The sequence below is a fragment of the Xenopus tropicalis genome, chromosome 8, assembly GCF_000004195.4.
Source record: "Xenopus tropicalis strain Nigerian chromosome 8, UCB_Xtro_10.0, whole genome shotgun sequence".
Taxonomy (NCBI): Eukaryota; Metazoa; Chordata; class Amphibia; order Anura; family Pipidae; genus Xenopus; species Xenopus tropicalis.
In genome coordinates this window covers 85,719,344-85,726,212 of record NC_030684.2, presented here as the reverse complement: position 1 = coordinate 85,726,212, position 6,869 = coordinate 85,719,344, and positions in this window count along the sequence as shown.

Genomic DNA, 6,869 nt, shown 5'->3' with positions numbered 1-6,869 from the left:
ATTATGTCATAATGTCTTGGACATAACTCTGTAGCATGTTACAATAAAGCATCAGTATGACTATAAAGAATATACCACATACCATATACCAAATTATGGTGGTCAGTGCCACAGTCCACAGAATAGTGGCTCACTTTAGCATCTTTATAAGTATTTGATCAGGTTAAACTGTACAAGTGGCAGACTGGCAGAAGTTACTTTGCAGCACTCAATACTTTGCAGTTTAGACTTAGAGAAGACAACAGAAGAAAACTACATGTTTAATTGACTATAATTTTATTCTTAAGAATAATTATTTATAAATGTAGTAACCTTACCCTTTGAATATTCTGTGCTTGGCAACAGTTCCTTTGATATTGACTTTATTCTGCGTTCAGTGCTTGTTCTGTTTGGCTGTGCAAATTCTTTTTCTGTGTGTACTGGTAAAAGGTCAGTTTAATTAGGTTTCATCTGAGATGACCTTTTTAAGCACTGCATTATTATTACTGATATTTGTCTAGATAAACACTTGGTATGTATAACTAAACTATGCTGCCTAAAAATGCAGCATTGGCAGCTTGATCATGTTAACAATGCTTAACAACAATCAGCAGTTAACACTAAAAATGGTTTATTAAAAGTTGCTATACTAGGCCACCTAGGCATAGACCAGTGGTTTCCAAACTGTGAGGCTGTGGGGACCCAATCTGAAGCCCAGTTAGAGGGAGATTTAGGTAAGATGCCTATATGTTTTAATTAGGGTAAGATTTGGTGTAAAAACCTGCATTTCTGTAATAGTTATTGTTGGCCCTGTGGTTGGATGACTGTTATACTGATGGTTTATCTGTAGAGTTGTTTTGAGCAAAGGTTGAACCAGAAGGGAGGGACATCAACCTTAAGACAACCACTTTCTTTCTGTAATGTGTGTTAGAATAAGCAGGTTCTGACTATAGCAAACAGAGATATAGGAACAAAAGACACAGCTCTGTGATGAAGCCTACCATGTTTGTGTGGCTTGAGTTAGAGAGAGGGTGGCTTTTCACCCCAGGATAATCACATTATCATGTTTTATGTGAAAACTATTTTTATGTATGGGCTGTTTTACTATCTTTTTCTTATAGACCTAAAATGTTCAGGGTTACTTTTAGTAATGAAAAAGCCCAATGGCAGTTGATGTCATCTACTTAGACTTTGCTAAACGTTTGATACAGTACCTCACAGAAAGTTAATGATCAAATTGAGGCCTAAATATTGGCCTAGAACATAATATTTGTAATTGGATAGAGAACTGGCTGAAGGATAGAGTACAAAGAGTGGTGGTGTTTATTAATGACCTGAAGGTGGGCATAGAGAGCACATTTTCTATTCTAGCTGACGAAACTAAATTGTGCAAAACTATACACATGCAGGATGCTGCCACTTTGCAGAGCGATTTGACAAAATTGGAAAACTGGGCAGCAAAATGGAAAACAAGATTCAGTGTGAACATTGCATAGCAAGTTGTGCGTTCATTTTAGCCCTACACTAGGGAGCAGATTTACTAAACCTATAACATTTCTCATATTTTGATGTATAATAATTTAATTCCAAATTAATTTCCATGAATGGAAAAAGTGAGAAAAAGTTGCAAAATCTGCAGCTTTTTCGAAAGTTACCCAGAAATTTTTTTTTAATTGTCACACAAAAACCAGCATAAAAAATCTGAAACCTCTAAAGTTTTGAGCCAAAAGAAGAACCTTTCAGGAAAGGGAAGGGACATCTGCCATTGACTTCTACATGATCTTGTCAAGTTTTAGCCGATTGGAAAAAAAATCAACTTTTTTTTCTGTGACTTTTAGCGCAAAATATAAGAAAACTAAAATCCGATGTTTAGTAAATGGCCCCTAAGACTACATTTTAACTTTTTTTGGAACAGAGCGAGTGTTAACTTACATAATTAGGTTGGGTTGAAAAAAGGTCTCTCAGGAAGTGCGTTGTCACGAAACGCATAAGACCTTAAGCTGTGTTTTTTAGATGTGTAAATAAAGGTTTAATATTAACTGTTGTGGCATTTTATGCTGACATGGAGTGCACTGCCAATGTGTGAAGTTTTGTGATGGGTTAAAAAAAGACCAAAGTCCATCAAGTTCAACCCTTCCAAGCTAACCTCAGGGCATACACATAGACCCATACCAACCTATCTGTATACTCACATACATAAACCATATATATCAACATTAATTGTACATTTTAGTATCACAATAGCCTTGGATTTTATGCTTGTTCAAGACCTCATCCAAGCCCCTCTTAAAGGGGAACTTATAAGTTCAAGAAAGTGAAGAAATGAGAGCTGTAAAGTTGTGGAATTCTCTTCCTGAATCAGTCATACTGGTTGATACATTAGATATCTTTAAGAAGGGGTTGAATGGCTTTTTAGCAAGTGAGGGAATACAGGGAAGGAATTTTTACCTCCTCTATATTGAAGGTAATTCTACATATTATTTCATTTGCATCTTTTTTCTTTTATGCCATTTAAGTTCCTTAATTGAACTAGTAAATAATTAGTAGTTATATATATTCTTTTTCACAGAATCAGTCCTAGATTCAAACAGCAGCTGGTTTGCTCCTCTGTGCGACAGACATAACAGCAGTATATTGGAATAACACCTCTGATTCAGTTTGCCTTGGAAAAGCACAGTAGCATAGCTATAGCAGTAGCGTGGGGGTGGTTGGGATTTTAATGGCATTGTTCATTCCTCCATGAGAAATAAAAACTAGGCAGATGATGAAAGTGCTTTTCAGTCTGAATTTATAAAAAGTGTGCATCCATAGAGCAGCGTGTCTGTAACTTTTGTAGCCACACAGAATTTATGCAGCTACTTTAGTGCACACAGGCAATGTTCATCACATACTTGTACTGTACGTCCCCATCTGTAAGGGAATACGGAGCACGCTGAGTATTCAGCAGTAATTGCTGAGCTCAACAGCAATTGGAATTTTAAAAATTGAGAGATGTTAGATTGGATTCCCTGAAAATGCAGCTGTGGTAGGGCAGGAAATGTAATTTGAAAGGAGCACGAGGGAAACAGTCTGAAGTGGGCAGAGGCTGTTAGCTGATCGAAGAGGGCTTGTTGGAGTATAGATTTGCATTACACCGATCCATAGCTTGGAAATTGCCTGCAAATTGTTTTATAAGCTGGTATCAAGGTTGAATTTTCTAGCAGATTGAATGGAAAGCCAGGTGAGGCCAAAAACAAGTCAAACAATGTGAAAAATGGAGGGATTTCAGTGATCAATAAATGGCGAGTGACTGCACATGGTACCCCTTTAGCTGTGTTTGTTTATGGTGAGAAAAATATTAAACTCCAGAAATATCCTCTCTCATTGCCAAAGGTTAAGTGTTCAATACATGGATAAAATGGCCTGCAGCTTCCCTCAGAGCATTATTAGCCACAGTGGGCACTTAAACCCAAGTTACTCTGACAGTTGTGAACATCTTCTTACTGTTGTACAGATCTATAAATGCCATACCTAATGTGTTGTCTGTTTCTGACTGCATGATAGGAATCAAGGCATGTAGTGATTATTACTAGGATGTCAAATCTGGCCAATCAAAAAGCCGAAATATCATTTGTATTAAAAAGCAGAGGAAGTTGCACTTAATATTCCTGCCACAGGAAATCTGTTAAGCACAACAAAATAACTTTAACACTAATAGGAGTAACCAATACTTACATTTATATAATACCACCTTCTAGCTGGCACAGGACTGACCTAGGTATCTCAACAGCTGTGACTCTGGATATACCTCAACATGTGGCCCCACCACCAAATAACCACATTTAATGTCTACCTTTGTTTAGCTATACAGCCAGTTAATTGATAAACCCACTAGTTAGTTAGGGATATGCCCATTAGCACTTACTAAGTTTGTTTCTATTGGATGACACTCAGTACCACTGCAGGTCCAGTATACATGTCTGCTGAGTACTATACATATAAAGGGTATCTCAGAAGGAATTTGTCTCATTGAACAACTATCTTTTCATTTTGCTCTCATATAAGCAAAATCAGTTCTGTTTGTGGCATAGAAATAAAGATGTCACTGTTATACTACAGCAGGAAATTGTGACCATGCTGAACATCAAGGAGGGTGCTTGCTGACATACAGAGGTGAAGTTGGTAATCCTGTTATGGCTGGATAGTCTTGGATTGTGAACAGGAAGGGGATTACATTAAAGTAGGTGGGGTTGGGGGAGCACCTGGATGTACAGGAAAGTGTGGACCAAGGATGTAGTAAAGGAAAAGATCACTCTGATCTTATTCTTCAGCAGCAAATATGTTGTCCCTGGAGTATGGGGTGGTTTAGGGAAAGACAAATGAGAAATTCCAGTGATTTCCTTAAAGGAATACTGTCATGGGACAGTGTTTTCAAAACACATCAGTTAATAGAGCTTCTCCAGCAGAATCCTGCATTGAAATCTGTTTTTCAAACACACAAAGATTTTTTTAATTTTGAAATTTCACATATTTTTCATTTCCCAGGGTGCCACAGCCATGTGACCTGAGCTCTGATAAACTTCAGTCACACTTTACTGCTACGCTGCCAGTTGGATTGATATCACCCTCCTCCCTTTTCCACCCCAGCAGCTCATCAGCAGAACAATGGGAAGACAGCAAGACAGCAGCTCCCAGTAGATATCAGAATAGAACTCAATAGTCAGAAATCCAAGTCCTGCTTGGGACTCCTCCAGTTACATGGGAGTAGGAGTAACAATAGTTCACCTGAAAACAGTTCTAATGTGTAGCGCTGGCTCCTTCTGAAAGCTCAGACTCAGGCACAATGCACTGAGATGGCTGCCTACACACCAGTATTACAGCTAGAAAAAAAACATTTGTTGGTTCAAGAATAACATTTTAAATGATAGAGTGAATTATTTGCTATATAAACAGTGTAATTTAGAAATAAAAAGTATACCATAAAAATCATGACAGTATCCCTTTAACAAAGGGAAAGAAAACTCCATGAACTTTGTAAGCAAGCATAGAAATTTGGCTTGGCTAATACAGCTGTCAGTTGCTATAGGGAGCTTTTAAATGCAACAAAACATTCCTTAGTAATAAGTATTTACATTTGTATGAATGTGTTTTTCTTTTTTTCCTTCATGAAGCCACATAAGTGTTTAATTGCATTGCTTCCGACCAATATGGTATTGAAGGGATTACCGGTAAAAAAGGTTATACAAGTACTTCTGATTTTGTTAAAAATCACTGGAGTTTTACCAAGTTTTCTTACTTTAATATTTGCATTTTCTCTAGGGCTGATCATGTTCATGTGCTTTAATGGGGGATACATCTTGGCTGTATATGTTCACTAATGGGTATAAGTTCACTAATGGGTACGAGTTTAGGGACAGTACTAAAGGGAACGTCCTACAAGAGTGCTATACTGTTAGGTTAAGTGTACAACTGAGCAATAATGTTGGGGCAGATTTATCAAAATGTTAGATTAGAGTTTTCCACAGAAAAACATGTCCATTTTCTATTCATTCCTATGGGATTTTTTAGAAGTATAATTATTAAATTGTGAAGTCTAACTTTCACCCATTGATAAATATACTTCTAAAAATCCCATAGGAATGAATAGAAAATGTGGAAAACTCTCTCACATTTTGATAAATCTACACCTTAGTGTTGCATTGAATTGTGCAAACCAGTGGTGCAGAATAAGACCATGTTTCTGCGAATGCATAAAAACACATTGGTGTAAATATCTGTGGGTAAAAAATGTGTTTTCCCTAGGCATGCCTACAGACACAATGGCTTATTGTAATTATTACCTCCAAGAACGGCCCCTTCTGAACATGAGTGGTCCAGGCCTCACTCTATTGTAATTACCACTTATTGGCTACTATATGTGATAGCTTTCCATTTATACTACATGCAGCTCACCATTCTATTTATAAGGGTGTGTCCTATGTATAGTTCTATAAGTTAGTATTTAGCAGAGTGTATACTAAATAATGTTCTTTATACATACAGTGTCAGGGGAAACATGTGCATGTCTGTACCAACACCTGTGAATGTATGTGCTTGAGGTTCTGTTTTTAAAGAATATTAGTGTTTTTCTGTTATCTAGGAACATGGTGTCTGGACAGACCTTATACCCACCATACATGAATATATACTATATATATTTTTTGGCACTTCTGCATGTCCAGGCCATCTTGTTCTGAGCATGGTGAATGTATGTTTTTAGAACTTGCCACATTTTCTGTGTACATATAATTAATTCAACAATTCAACCTGCCTCCATGTGCAGCAGTGCCCATTGGGAGTTTCCTCAGCATTATAGATGTAACAGGGACAGACGTGCTACTCTGAATGCCAGCTTATATAGGGAATTAGAATTGCGGCACATAATACAACTTACTGGGAAGGGTACAGAGAGACAGGCAGGTGCCTTTAAATATTTTGCAGAAAAAGAAGCAAGAATTGCTTACCTGTCTCCTATAGTTAAAAGGGTTAAAAGCACTTCTTTTTATCCTCTTTTCTCCTATATATATAAAAGCCTCTTAGCCTTGACTGCAAATAGATAAACAACACCCGTGCTATTGCAGTTCATTAAATGTGACCGGCAATCTTTGAAGGCACCAGTTGAGCAAGTCAAGAGGGCGTACACCCTCCTACCGAAGGCGACAAAAAAAAAAAAAAAAACTCATTACAGCCTGCCTGATCTGTGCTCAGAAAAATCCATAGAGGTATCACTGAGATTGGTTTCCAAATGAAAAATAGAAGAGTGGCATAACCTCCAAGACTTTTTATCTCTCCTGACAAGTTTATGATGAAGAAAAAATAACATTAGCAATTGCACAGCTGTGCCAGCAGAGGGCAGTATTACTACACATCCA